Source organism: Apostichopus japonicus, chromosome 1, assembly GCF_037975245.1.
Source record: "Apostichopus japonicus isolate 1M-3 chromosome 1, ASM3797524v1, whole genome shotgun sequence".
NCBI lineage: Eukaryota > Metazoa > Echinodermata > Holothuroidea > Aspidochirotida > Stichopodidae > Apostichopus > Apostichopus japonicus.
Genome location: NC_092561.1, coordinates 2,198,157 through 2,212,377, shown reverse-complemented (window position 1 = coordinate 2,212,377; position 14,221 = coordinate 2,198,157). Strand labels below are relative to the sequence as shown.

The 14,221-nt window shown below is 33.7% G+C and overlaps 1 protein-coding gene across 3 annotated transcripts in view; it reads left to right on the top strand.

The window, feature by feature from the left end:
• Window positions 1–950: 950 nt before the first annotated feature.
• LOC139978081 (calcium-activated chloride channel regulator 3A-1-like) overlaps window positions 951–14,221 on the top strand; it is a 38,578-nt gene continuing 25,307 nt past the window's right edge. Inside the window, exon 1 of one of the 3 annotated variants that reach the window (XM_071988050.1) lies at window positions 951–1,112. The gene's annotated coding sequence lies outside the window, so the exon portion shown is untranslated. Of the gene's footprint in view, window positions 1,113–3,889; window positions 4,145–8,809; window positions 8,835–14,221 lie in introns of those variants that run through there. The other 2 variants (XM_071988115.1, XM_071988200.1) reach the window with 2 other exon arrangements.

Below are 14,221 nucleotides of genomic sequence, written 5' to 3'. Positions count from 1 at the left end.
ATGCATTCCTGGTTTTAACAGAAGTTAGAACAACTCACTGAGTTTGAATCCTGCTGCCAGTCACTTGTTAATATGACGTCGGAACTAATTACTTTGTCTCCCTCAGTTTCTGTCTCTAACAGCAAATCACCTCAGCCACAAATCACGACTGGAATCACTCCCAACTGTGCTCTGTAACCACTCCTCTCTCTGCAGCAAGACTGACACGCGCAGCCATGCCGTGAGTGTTTCCAGGGTAACTTAAAGGAGCGTTCTCTAGTTCATGGAGAGAGAAAAATGATGGTTAAAAGTATTACTTATCTTTTGCCGTACGATGTCCATCTTTTTGCATGCACAAAATTAAATATACACAGAGCAGGGACGGATCCGGGAAGGGAGCCAGCCCCCATCCCCCCCCCCCCCCCCTCGTCCTCTTCTTAATTTACAAGAGCATGATGCCATTGTGTAGAGTTACTAAAAAAAGTGAAGTATAAACTTAGCAGTGAATTCACCATTGGCCTTAAGTTCATGTTACCCTGCTCCTTCACCCTTAACTCAGACCCTCCGCCCCCCCCCCACCCCCCAGAAAAACGCAAACTACGAAGTAATGAGCCATTTACATAGCTTCAAGATATTATGAATCATGACTAATTAAATATAATTCTCTTAATCTAAATATGTAGGCCTATTCATGAAACAAAGACGCGCAAAATACAAAAATCACTTATAAAAGACAGAAGGAAGAAAGAAAATGCTTCCATGTGGTCAGAGATACTCGTTAGTTTGAGCTCCGCTGCTCTCAAACAATCAATAGAGTTCACGTGAACTCCTTAGAAAGTAAACTTTTATGTCCTCTGGATGACTGACTCTTGTTTGCATTTTAGTCTTATACACACACTTTTTTTTTCTCTTTTAAACTGAGAGCGCTCTTTTAATATATTTGGAGCACGCGTGCCAAGAGCTCCGCCTCGTATTGAGCCTACGCGATGCTCCAATCAAACCTTATATGCTGCCGCTAAATTAAGCTCTGCGGTCTTATCCCGTCAATATGAATAATAGGTGATTTGCACGTCTTTTGTGGATGGATTTATATCATATTCGCCTCACCGTAAAAGCACAGTAACTAAAAACGGGTAAGTGTTTTCTTGTTTTACATATATATTTATAAATTGCAGTGATATTCACACTGTTACCGCATTTCTTCAGTTTACACATGCTTGCATTGACAGTGCGTGCCTATCAGCTGATTGACTATCACTGTGTACGTAATTTGTACTTAGCGAGCAGTATGCATAAGTTTAACATCTATATTATATCACTATGAACGACACATCGTATATGGGCTACTGTATATGTGTGTACATCACTTACCAGCAATTTATTTCGCCTTTTACGAGCCTTAAACTAATAAATGAATTCTCTATGTAATCTCGCACGTAAAGGCCTTGTGCAATAATAAATATATAAAGCTCTCCCATAAAGCTTTACTTAGCCTTATTTTACATAGCATGCATCAATATATATATTGTTATATGTACATATATATATTTATATATCTCTATATATATATATATATATATATATATATATATATATATATATATATATATATATATTCATATTGAATATCTTGTGCATCTATACCACGAGGTTGACATTTAAATTATGCATCCACATGCATGTACATAATTTGGTCGCTGTCTCAAATCCAGATATGTTTGTCAGTTTGACAGTGTGTTTATTTGTATCACGTATTGCGAATGACGGCGTATAGTCAAGTCAGACAGTGTTGAAACCATTTTTTACATACGATTTTTTTTGTAGTACGATGGTTGTTGTATTGATTAAAAATATCTCATCAGGTCGTGCAATGTTGCAAATACTGTACTGAAAAGGCGGTCTGCAATTCATTACTGTAACATAAAAGCGTTCTGTGATAGCCTACGTTTGGACTAATGGATGCCTGTTTTGTTTGTTATCTGTCTTTAATGCATGTAATTATTTTTCTTCTATAAGATTTAGATATCTAAGCTTACTCGATCCAATTCCGCGATTGTAGACAAGAGATAAATTATCATGACAGACAGACAAATTGTGCATTAATGCATTCACACGTTCGTAAAAATATAATTCTAATTAAGACTTAATGAAGTATAAGCTTAACTGTACTTTCTTCCAGTTTTAGTCATCATTAATATATTCTCTGAAAATTTATGGTGTCGTAGCATAATCTCGTGGGATTAAGAGATTTCTTTGGGATTTCAGTACTAAATTGTGTCGCATGATAAACCTGTTGCGTTATGCGGTATCTACTAGCATTACGGATTTAATGTTGGTGATAGGGTATGCATCATGCAGTGGTACAATATAGCGCTCCTGCCCAAGGGATGTGTATGCATATACATCATATGATTATGTGTGTGGGGATGTGCAGTTGAATTTAGGAACTATTTAGCTAATCACACAAACCTATACCAGTAGAAGATATGAACGGTTACCCTGCAGCGGTAAATTTGATAAAGTATTCGATCACGCAAATCAGTGTATGGTTACAACAATGACTATTACAAAAGCGAAAAGCCAGGAGTAATGTGTATACGGGATAAAATAATGCATATATGCATTTTGATTTAGAAGGGTGTAGTTTTCATTCTGGCTTCAACACGGTTGGAAATTTTTACATGATGATACGTTAACTCGGAGGCTACATTCATATATGTTGAATAGCAAAACATTTGTATACAATCTATATGACGAGAAAATTGTCTTCAGTATTCAACACCCATCCCTCCCCCTCCCCCTCCCCGCCCAAAAAAGGCAAGAAATTTCCCCTTGACGTTATCTATAAATATTTTTAATGGAATTAAACAATAATATCTTCATTTTAGGTTAGAATACTTTTCTGTTGCTTTAATTTATTATTATCATAATTATTTATTATTTTTCTTACATGTTTTGCTATTCTCATAAACGAACATATATAGATCATTTATAGTGTTATTCACTCTGTTGTTAGCAATGTATGTTTTCTTTCACGTGCGTTCGGGAAAGGGTACCTTGAAAGTTCATACGGTATAAGCCTATATAACCCCTAACAACGAAGATCAGAATCCAACTTTCCAACAGCTGCCTCCAATTTGGATTACTTGATTTTTCTCAATTCTTTTCAAGATAAGGTCTGGTTCATCTAGGATGGTGGTGTGTGGTTGGGGACAGATAGAATCTCGCAACTGCTCCTCTTCTCATTTACGCACACGCATGAATTATTCCCCCAATTTTTTTTTTTCAAGTTGCTACAATACCATTTCATTGTATATATTTATATATAAAGATATTTATTGAAAACTCGTGTCTAACTCCTAATACAAAGCACCCCCCCCCCCTCCCCTCAACATATATGATTTTCAGGTTCGACAGTGCAAGTCCGTGACTGGAGGGGTTTCTAATTTGATACGGGTTCATAAAATGCGGACTCATTGAATATTCCCAGAAACAGATTAAAAATAACATAACGTAACAAAAATAACATTACCAAATTAATCCTTAAAGAATTACTTTGTAACTGTGTATTAACCAACCCTGAACGTTTATCAATATATAGGTTACAGTATGCCTATATATATATATATATATATATATATATATATATATATATATATATATATGTTTATGTATATGTATATATATATATCTATATATACAGTATATATATATATAGGTTACAGTATGCCTATATATATATATGTATATATATATATATATGTCTATATATATATACAGTATATATATATATACATATATATATATATACATATATATATATATATATATATATATATATATATATATATATATATATATATATATATACACACAGTATATGTACGCGGTACAAGCCTCATCAAGTTCACATTGCATCTAGAACTGAAAGGGAATGATAACTCAACGGGTGGTCTTCCTAGAGTACGAGAACAGTATAGAGTGTCAGAGCCGATTGTTAAGTGCAATCCATGCTCTGTTATAATGAATGACTGACGATGGAAGCTATTTCTGGTATAGGCTGTATAATGCAGACAAGCGTCTACTCGTGAAGTAACCTTTTCAATTCTATCCTGTTCGCTTATTCTATTGGAATATATTATTCTGAGACAAATCGACTCTCGCGGTAAGTACACATTTGAAGATTAACTTTAATATAGTCAATATAGATCTTCTTAAATGTACAGCAAATTTTATGGTTGTCTTGTTAATTTAATGGTCGAATGACTGTTAATCAACGTGTTGGTTTTTATCTTTGTTTGAAGTTAGGGTTCACTTAAAAACCGTTTTATGTAGAATTTAGGCGCATCGCTCATTTTATAACAATTTCTTCAAGTCGACAAACGTTTGAATATTTTAGGCTAATTAATCCATTTTGGCAAGTGATTAACCACTCCACCGCCATACCTTGATTATGTGTTTGTTTTATTCATTTTGTGATTGTTGTTGTTGAGCCATTGTTGTTGTTATTTTTATAAGTCTCGTTCAGTCTTTATACAGTTTGTTTACAGTCGTAGATGTTCCTGGTATTCGTCTTGCCAGTACTGCTCTTGTTGTTGTTATTATTATTATTACTATTATATTGATGTTGTTGTTATTATTATATTGTTTTTCTTCTTTACCTTTCTGAAACCTGTGCCAGTTGATCTTGTTTGTAAAACCAAACAACTTTATGCACAAGTATACGCATATGCCCAATATATACAGGCCCTATATATAGTTACACTCATTACCGACAAAGATATACTGGTAGGAACAAGTATAGCAGCCTACCACATTAGACATATGATTAGGATTACATATTATGTTTACATCATACTGTCTTTGTCTTAAAGGTCGATTGGAACAAAACAGGAAACAATATTGTAAATAATGTGAACTGAAAAACTAATTATATGAAACACAAGAGTCTATTTACATTTTAAGGTCACGTGTATAGGTGATATATGTGCATATGTAAGGAAGCGATGAACATCCTGTAAAAGATTAAATATCACTTATCCATTGATTTTCATTATTATAATAATATGAATAATCCTGTACGCGATTCTTGCTGTCGTGTTATTCTATCTTAAACATACAAAATCAACCACAATAAGTACTTACTTTACCAAGCGTGGGTATATAGGCCATATATTGGATTTGATGTTACTATATAGCAATAACCATCCTGGTTTTGAGCCTATTTTGTATATTGGCAAGTGGTCACTTGATACCGTATGTCTGACAAAGACAACTATAGAACTCCAGTCAATAGCCATGGCGGTTTAATATTGATTTATTGCTAATATTTAGTGTCATAAGGGATTTGCACCGCTTGCAGCATATTGATTAAATTAATTCTGAACATGCGAAAGCTACTTTTGTTTCAGGTTTTGCTCTTTGATGCGTGTGATATAATACATAGGCTGTACAAAGGACGAAAATACAGCTTATTACATAATGCTCCAACATCGTTATCTAAATAGTAATAAATTTAAAACAAATGAATGAACTTTTTCGAATTTATCATTGATTTCATTAGTATGCTATTAAAATTGAGAAGTTTTTCGTGTTGTGCCATCAGCAACTAAAATTATATTAAAAAATGACTTAATTTTTTTATATTACTTACATTGTTTCAAATTGTGGAGAAATTGGATGAATTTGCATATTTCATACGAATTCATAGAATTATTTGGTATAATGGTAAATTTGGTATAATGATAGATTCTTCGATACAATGCCTTAAATTCTTAGTTTTATAATGTAAATATGAAAATTGTCTACATTCATTCTATATTCGTCTATATACAGTCTACATTCTTCTTATACTTAACTGTTTTCTTGTTTTATGCGGTACAAAATACAACACCTTTATGTTAAATACTTAAAGAGTCTAATAATGGCAACCAAGAAACATTCAAACGTCAACCAGCAATATTACTGCTCCGCAAACCCCTAACCCCCCCCCCGCCCCTCACCTCCCCGTCCCCTCCCCTACCTTTCCCTCTTTCAGATACCTGATGGTCTAATTCAACACTCCTCATTGACTGATAATAACTTGGAGAATCTCAACCCTTCGGAAAAGTATACTGGAAACATTTAGCAATTTCTAGTCTGCTCAAATTGGTCACTATACATCGATCATATGTGGAAAGGGACATCAGATGTTTATTTAGACTATTGGTAGCGTGCAAACTCTAATACACTTAAAACATATTGATTAGTGTACACTGGTATGTGATTTACCGTACTATTACATCCCGACTGCATACTACTACCATATGGCACCCTACCCTATACGGAAGATATCACCCCAAAATAATAGAAGTTAAAAATAAATATATGAAGAATAAAAGTGAAAGAAGAATAGAATTCCAACAAACCTGCATATATATTTATCCTTCAGCTCTCCTCTTAGGAATTTATATATATATAGAAAAATGCAGGTATTTTCCTTTGAAATATGCAATATATCTCCAAGCTTCACGTAATAACTGTGAGAGCTATATATTATCAAACGTATAGGCCTAAACCGTATGTAAGAAACCTTACGTTTTGTCAGAATATATTAAAGATAATTCACATTTGAAAGTTGATATGATCTCAATAATGTTTACAGCTGTGTAAGAGTTTGTTTTGTTTTTTACAAAAAAGTAGATATTTTGTCCTTTTTTTCCCCACTCTGAATGGCAATAACAGATGAGGGGCATTTGTCAACCCTGGATTAATTAGCCGAGAAAACTGATGCATTCGTTGGGATGTTAATATGTACGCATAGCCAATGCAATGTAGCGTATATCTTGCAACCATGCATGCATTGAAAATATCTAGGCCATTAAAGCCACAAAAAAAAAATGTGCCAAAGAACCCTGCACTGTCTGTTAGATTAACAGAAATATGACTTTAATGTCTTCCGAAAGAGGGTTATTAAAATTCGAATGACCCAGGGATATGTTCAACTGATTGTAAAAAAGTGTTTATGAAGTAACAGGTCTGCATACAGAGATTTTGCGACTTCGTAACGTGTGTACCTGAGGAATCAGCACATACTATATATAGACTAAATATATGCGGGCGATCAGGGGCGGTGGAGTTGGGGGCACAATGGGCACTTGATCCTTCCCCACTTTGATAGAGTAAAAAAACGTGGGGAAAAATCTCCATTTGTCATAAGCTACAAGTGTGACTTTCTGCTTCTGTTAATAAAAGGTATACTTGTTTTTAAATTTGTCATTAAAAGTGTATTTATGTGGTGATTTTGTTTGTAATTAATAAAGGGCCCCTTCTTGTTTTGGAAAACTATTTAAAAAATTTTATTGAAAAATTAACTGTCCTTTATGTTGAAAAATGTAACACTGGGAATTTGTGGCCCGGAATGTTCCGAGGAGGTTTGGGTAAGTCACGTGTCTTACTGAACCCCGGCCGAAGCCCCCCCCCCCCACCCCAAACCTTTCCCGATCCAATCCTCCGTCGCATTCCCCTATATTAAGTAACTTGTAAAAAAAGTCCAAGTCCAAGTCTCGAGTCCAAGCCCCAAACACGAGTCCAGAGAATACACACTCGGACCAGTAGACGGGTTCGATTCCCAGCCTCGAGAGTGCAAAAGTCGTTAATATTACGTCTTACGAGTTCTGGCTCTGTGCCCAGGATTACGATGCATCTGGAGTGCAGGTCACTTATAATTGGTTCTTCTTTATCAATAAAGGGAACCGCATTAGCGTGTTGCGTTCAAGCTGTTATTGTTTGAGTGTGATCACGTGCTCAGTAAAACGGACCCGTAACCAAGGTTATCGTTTCTAATTGTTCCAAAAATGAAACAAAAACAAAATCCTTTTGGGACTATTTTAATCTCATGAAAAGTTTGTATTTGTTAGTATAACAATATGCGTGAAAAGATAAGATAATAACACTGATATAGCCTATATATAGATATAATTTACAGTGAACTTCATTATGTAACTAATTTATCATTGTACCGATTGTTGAATATTACACAAATTTAAAGATTGGCATAAAAAACCACCCGCAGCTTATACCGTTTCTATCTTCTTTTACTTTGTTTGGACTACTAGAAAGAAATTTTTTAATTACACAGTTATTAAGCAAAGCCTGACGCTATTACTGAAACAAAACAGACCAAAGAATTGAATACGAAACTGCCCCTTTGTTTTTCCCGCCTCCAGTATAGTAGGCTACGACTGCAGCTGCAGTATGCTACACAGTTGCATTAAAGTAACCGTAACTAATCTATCAACAGTAAGATTGATTAGAGCAAGCCTAACCCAGTGCTGACTAACATGTTACAAGTATAGCATCTACTAAGACAATATGACTGATAGAATATATATATATACCATTGACCTTGGATTCATTGCGACTATTACAAATACTAGGTTTAGTTGCCAGCTGCACCTGGCGTCGTGTTAACGAGATAGACTTGTAATGTCTAACAGCGGTCTATGAAAGGTGAAACAAAAGTCTAATTTTTTACCTCATGTTTAGACGAGAGTGCAGAGATTGTTAAAACTCTTATATGTTTCAGTAATTAAATTTATATTTCAAGAGGAAGAGATATGCATTCAATATTTTGTTCAGATTGGAGAGCGGTAAAGAACTAAAACTTGACACTATAGACAAGGATTATCACTGCATATGGGTATGAATAATTCATGACTTGTGACTATAAAACAACAATATCAAGTTTGGAAAGCATGCCTGTTGATATTTGGAGTTAAAGACGAAAAGAAGGAAATGAATCGATCGATGAATATTAAGAAGTAAACAATCTTGCTGTCTGTTTATGATGGTGTGAAATGTGACTCTATATAGCGGTAAGTTTTTTATGTTCCCTGTTTTTCATATTGTCAAATTTCGTAAAACCGGATCGAAGTCACTCGGCCTGAGTTACATTTCATTGAATCCCGCAGAACAATGTACTCTGTTGCTTGCTTGTTTGTTTGTTAGTTGGTGTGTTTGTTCGTTTGTTCGTGTATTCAATACAGGTTTCATTTTTTACTATTGTAGTGTTCAAACCAAAACCTCAAATTCAAAATCAAATTTCTACATAATTTGAAAATGAAAGTAAACTTTTAAGCGAATAGTTCCCAATATACAATAAGATTTTGAACCGCAGATACAAGGAACCTTCACATTATTTATTACATTTTATAAATTATATATTGTATAAATTATACACAATTAGACACACTCGAAGCGGTTTTAGACAGTGACTGTCTCATGGGGCACAGCAAAATACCTGGAAATTATTCGGAGAGTCCGAAAGTTCTGGAGTGTAAGTTTGAAAACCTTTCCCAACTTCCGCTTGCTTAAAATGTGGGCCGGTTCTGTTGACCTGGAATGTAATTTGAGAAACAGAATATTCGGTCTCTTACATCTGATATCCTGTAAATATATATATATATATATATATATATATATATATATATATATATATATATATATATATATATATATATATCAGTACCAACTATGAACGGATGTATCTCTACTAATATATATATATATATATAAATATATATATATGCCTATATATAGGCCTATATATATATATTTATATATATATTATATATATATATATATATATATATATATATATATATATATATATATATATAGGCCTATATACTACTGCACGTGGTAAATCATTTTACAGCCTCACTCCCTTGAGAGATAAGTTAAGTAATTGGGATAGAATTTATAGCCAATATAAGAATTTATTGCAAATTAAAGAATTCCTAATTACCTGAATCTGTCCCAACAACCTGTAAATATTTCAAATATTCAAATCGAGATGTGATTTTTTTTTTTTTTTTGACGTCAGAAATTCAATCATGGTAAATTTATTATCAAATATTTTAGGAAGCAAATGATATGTGGAAAACCTATCTTTTTCTTAGTTATCCGGGGTATGGCTTTATATAACATGTATGGTTGAATCCTGTAACACCTGGTAAAATTTGTATGGTGCTGTATAATTGACCAGCTATACCTCAGCTGTCAAACATATCAGATTGGTTCTGTATTTAATGAGACAGATACCTGGCATGCTTTAGCAATGACGAGAGGCAGAGGGGTTGGAGGTAGCTGGTAATGATTGTTCCTGAATCTTATCTGAGCATGCGTATAAACGTCGATTTAGCATCTGTATAGCGACATGCTTGTAAATTACAACATTATCTGAATTCAAATAATTATTAAAAATAGATTTATGATCTTATGAATGTGAAAGTGTTATTTAATTGCATTGTAAGAAAAGTAAGAGTAAGGTTATATGTTATCTGACAGGTATACTAGCATCTGAATGTAAGCGAAAAATGCAATAAATCAAAGAGTTTTGTACAATGTTTGGTTCTTTTATAGTGTAAAGGTAGGATTTTCTTAAGATAAACTTTAACTCTTCTTATTTACATAATAGCGACTTATAGACATACAGACATCGCCGATGAAAGTGTTAACAAATACAGAGATTGCAGTGTATCGAGATTGGAAATGTTTGTTCAACATAAAAAGGAGACTTTTGTTAACCTAAGGACAAACGTAACCGTACAATCTAATTACCTATACAAAACTCGGTCATCGCTGTTTACAAATTGAATTAATTTCTCCAAAATTGATGAAATTGATGAAATCTTTGTCTGCTGACTGTCTTGAGAGAATGTTGTAACATCTCTCGTCTGTATATATATAATGTATTTGCGTATACCGGTTGTGTGCATATATATACACACAGTGTATTTATTTTGCATTTGATAATCTTTGAGCATAAACATGTCTTTGTGTATAGAACGCACTGGTTTAACTGCCCGAATTGCCTTAATTTAACATATCGAATTGAGGTCTGAAACTTTAAAATATGTCTAGACAAACATGTAAAGACATGTTACCGACGGTGATTATGGAATGTTCATTCATACTTAGTAAAGATTCCTAAATCCTATTGGTCCATTCAGGTCAGCTGACCGTGGTTAATCCTGTGAGTAACGCACGGTAAAATTACGGGGCATCACTTTAATAAATCTCTGGTTATATGTAACCAAAAATGTTTTGTTTTATGATTTTTCCCCCACACAAATGGTAGTGTATGAATGAACATTAATCCTGTGAGTAACGCACGCTAGACCGTTGATTAACCCCTTAACAATGTCAGGTCATCAGTGTTAAACAGTATATACAGTGGCTGATATTGATTAAATTAAATTGTATTGAAGATGAAAATATGGCAAACTTATTTCTACTTATATTCTCTTGTACAGCTTATATACAATTTATCTTGTCATTTTACTAGGTTTATCTTCTATTGAAGTAGAAAATGTGTGAGGAAACTAGTTACTGATTTGTCATAATTTCCATAAATATAAAACAATTGTTTATCAACGGAATGTTCAACATAAATGGGAACCCACACAAATTTAGAGGGGAATATATCAATTATTTGACAAGACTAACAAAAAAAAAGCGAATATATCAATATCTTGGTGACAAATAGTGAATCATTTTATTTTGATACACAGATAAACATGTCCGAGAACTATAAATATTATATTTTCCACATTATTTCCTCGGATCTACATTGATTGTTGATGTCTGACTAAGTAGTGTGATTTCTGATCTTGTTGATTTGATGTCTTTGTCCAGATATGAACAGTGATAGATGACACGTTTAATTCATATACTATTACTACTGAGGACGCGAAGACTCAACGGCGCCAAATTATTCGTCTTTTGTCTCCGCTGTTTGAAAGTGCAGTTGAGGAGTTTGATGTACTTTCGTAAAGACAATTTAACCGTAACCTACAATCGAGATAGAACTTTGGAAGGGTATTTGAATAAATTGTTGCCTCTTCTCTTTATTTTGTGATTTATTGATGATTCACCTTAAAAATAGTGGCCACAAAGAATGACGATTATGTATGGATATAAGGAGACTGGCGCCATTACCGGTTAGCAAACTTAAAAGAAATTGTTGTAAAACTTATTGAATCATGGTAGAAACTTTAGAATATATATATGGCTTGGTTAATGGTGACAAAGAGAGGTTTACAACGTAAACAAGATGGTGGTAATTAGATGAGTCATGTCAAAGTTATATTTGTTTACAAACAGACGGCTGATTGGTCACTTTATTTATATATGGCGGTAATTTATGCTGAAGCCATCAGCCAATAGCAATGGAGCTATTCAAAATGTCACAAACGATTAGTGAAAAATTGAATAAGACCTTCGTAAGATTATACTTAAGACTTTGAAATGAACTGTTTTACGCCACCAAAAGAAAGTGAAATTGCTTTCGACTAGCCAGACAGAAAGCAAACAACAAATGTAATGAAATGTGTAGTAAACAATAAAATGTACAGTTTCTTAGGTATTTGATTTAAATCTTACTGTATCTATTTACAAACATCAGGATGTGTAAGACTGGTTAATGGTGACAACAGAAGGTACATAACGCAACAAGATAGTGCTATATTTGAATGAGTCACGTCAAATTATATTTGTTTATAAAACAGGAGACTGCTTGGTAAGAATTTTTATATGGTATTAAGTTTGCTTCTAAAATGTTTACAATAACAATGCAGCTATGTAAAATGTGAACACGTTTCCCCCCAAAAAGGGGGGATGGGGCTTATTGTCCTCCATAGAACTACGTAACTTCATTACCTTTCGTGATTTTTTTTAATTAAAAATAATAATATAAGAAATGAAATAAATAATTAAATGACAAAAATATATCGGAAATCGACGTAATTCATCCAACTCTGCAAGTGAATGAAGTAAGGGATATGATTTTACAACCATCTAATTCAAACAAACGAGCCTTGCTTTTGTCTACTCAATTCCTTCCTTTTGTTTTGGAAATTTAGGTATACACATATATACCAATTTACTTCAAACCTTACCACTAACAGCCTCGTTAAAGCAAAGGGGTATAACTAAATTATTCATTTCTTCTCGATCATAGATTGGGATCTACATGTCAAATTCAAAGTTTATTTATTGGTAACAAATCTTTTATCTTCTATATCCGTTTCGGTATCCATGTGATTATTTATTTCAATAATTAATCCGTTTTTTTACGCGTGATCATTGATATGTAAGTCAACTCAACCTTTCCTCAACAGAATATTGACATTTTGATACAATGATGTTCCCGAATGAAATGGTTTTTCAATATTTTATACAATTTTCTCGGTATTGTTTATTTCATCCTTGCAAAAATGTCTTCTTCAAACGACTGATACCGTTTATTTCGTACAGTAATGCCGATAGTGAGCCATGCATATAGCAACATGAAAAAATCCGTTACAAAGATTACTTATAACGATCTCTCCTGATTGCTTGGTTGAGTTATTGATCCAAATATAAGTATGCTTATAAAGTAATTACCTTCAGCCTTTATCGACAGGTTAGTTTAGGTCGTCTTGGGACCACGTGTTTGATCAAACAGACTAGTTATCTGGGAAAAATATAATTGGTTTTTTTCGACAAGGAATATATGTCATATATTACCAGTTCCTGGGGTGATGTTTACGCTTGCGCATACCATTATTCATTCCTTAAATCAGATTTTGGAAATCACTTGAAACATTTCACCTTCCAAACGCACCCTGTTTTGACATGTTTCAAACAGGCGTGCACAGTTACAGTGTCTCGTAATAAATAATATATAAATCAATAACGGTTCAGTGGTTTTTTGGTTCAGTTAGTGTTAAGTTACCTTCTGTCGTCGCTTTAAACGGGTTCTATATCTGTGCATATGGGAGACATAATCCCTATCCAGCGAGATATTGATGATGCGAAGCTCAGAGAGCGTGAAAAATGTAATACATGATACGCTTAGCCTATACATTTATATCCGTTGACAGGCGTGTTGTCTTTCATTCAACATAGGCTATATAACCTTACCATGCAAGTTCCTAATAACCGTCGTGTTTGGTTGATAAAAGCTTTGATAACTGTATAGCCTTAAATATTGATGTTCTTTGATTGACGGAATCAAAGTTTTACATGTTACCAAGCAAACAATTATGTAGCTTCATTAATTTGTTTCCAACGTACCGTCTGCCTCCACGCATGCGCACAAAAGCTATTATTCTTTATTTGCATATGTGCCAGTAATGACGGAGCCTATTTTGCACACGGTACTCTAAAGTGCAGTTACCCTAATTTGCATACTACAAAACTCTAACCTGAAGTTGTT